Source organism: Amphimedon queenslandica, unplaced genomic scaffold, assembly GCF_000090795.2.
Source record: "Amphimedon queenslandica unplaced genomic scaffold, v1.1 AMPQUscaffold_13189, whole genome shotgun sequence".
NCBI classification, from domain to species: Eukaryota; Metazoa; Porifera; class Demospongiae; order Haplosclerida; family Niphatidae; genus Amphimedon; species Amphimedon queenslandica.
Genome location: NW_003546575.1, coordinates 93,727 through 95,551, shown reverse-complemented (window position 1 = coordinate 95,551; position 1,825 = coordinate 93,727).

Here is a 1,825-nt window from a genome sequence, read left to right as displayed (position 1 = left end):
ACTGACAACTGGATTGACAGGAGATCATGATGATGTTGAAGATGAAAAAAGGTGGCTGAACAAAACGGGCGGTTTACAGATTTTTCATTTTTCTCCCAGAAAAGGTCTAGAGCCGCGCTAGTGGTGTTGTTGGAGTCCTCTGGTCAAGATAAGGTCTTCTAAGAAGTCTGGTAAACATAGGAGCTCGTTTTCCCAATATAGCATGGCTGCAAACATTGTGGCAGCCATTTTGTTTCAAGGTGAATCGTACTTTGTAAGGCTACTGCGTTACTAATATATACTAGTCTTGACACGAGTCCTTGTACAAGAAGCAGTGACAGTATCCATCATTTCTGCAATCCTGTCACTATTCCTGTTGTCAAGTTCATATTATCATTGCATTATTATAACATTAATTGATTAATTGTTTTTTAGAAGTAAAATAAGTCATTAAACACTTGATAAAGGAATAATATGCAAGAGAAATAACTTCTATTAGCTGGAAATCTACAGTAAGTGTTGCAGTTGATCAGTTGCTTCAATTGCTTGCTTCATCAAGAGCTGTAGGTCTGTCATGATGTGATCTGAGCATGGGTGACCACACCCAAATTTTTTAACAAGTGCTTCTTTTATTAACAAAATGGCAGCATGCAGCTACGATGCACCTGATCCAGCAGTGACAGTACAACTTTTTTCCTTCTTGTAGAATTTGTTATAAAAGATAGGGACCTGCGCATACCTTATTGGAGCAGAATGGTGTAAGTATTAGCCTTCTATCGCCAGGCAAGGTCGAGATATTGATGAACAACTGGATTGACAGGAGATGATGATGATGATGATGATGAAGATGAAAAGGTAGCTAAAAAACTGCCGGTTTGGCGATTTTTGAATGTCCTTTTAGACAAGTCCTAGAGCTGTGCTAGTGGTCGCAACAGAATCCTCTGGTCAAGATCCTCCATTGAGTTTGGTAAGCAAAGGAGCTCATTTTCCATGTATAGCGAGGCTGCAAAAGTTGTGGCAGGCATTTTGCTTGGGGTTAATCCTACTTAGTAATGCCACTGTGTCACTAATAGTGATAATCACCAAAAATAGAATATATTAAATTACTAAGTGACAAGACTGATAAGTTGACTATTGAAGATAGTAATGTTATATTAGCTATTGTTTAATACAGATAATTGTTAAAGATATTAAATTTGATTCATTTTTGATTTTTGTGCAGGTTACAAAATGATCTTACTCATTCTGATACTGTCAAAGAATTACTTAAAGATCATGCTTTAATTAAGCGTTTTGTAGCAGTAATCCCTGATAACTGGCAGAATATAATAGGAAGGTGTAAACACATTTGGAATAATGTGAAAAGGTCTCTCAAGTGTCCACGTTTTAATGACAATGTTGGCCTTCTCAATAATTTTATTGGTGATGATGCACATGATGCTGGTGCACCAAGAAAATAATTTTTTGTCTAGTCCTGTCTAGAATGAGTCATGATTGAGACCTTTTCACTAGTTCTCCTTCCAACAAGACTGAATGTCATTGCCTTGCAAAGAAATAAGTTTGACATATGTGGCCATTTGATTGCACTCTCACTGTTATAATATGGTGATCATGCATCCAGTAGAGGAGGGTGACACCAGAAATTTGGAATCGATACCAAAACCAAGTAGTCTGAGTATCAGAATCAATGGTATCGAGTAGTGAATGAGTAGTGAGCTACTGCACATGCACAGGTAAGTTAATTAATTAATCATAATTGATAATTAAACATTAAGTCAAAGGCAAGTTTTTGTTCCAGAACAATATCATGTCCAAGTTCTTGGTTTCAGCAGGCTTTTTTGAAAAA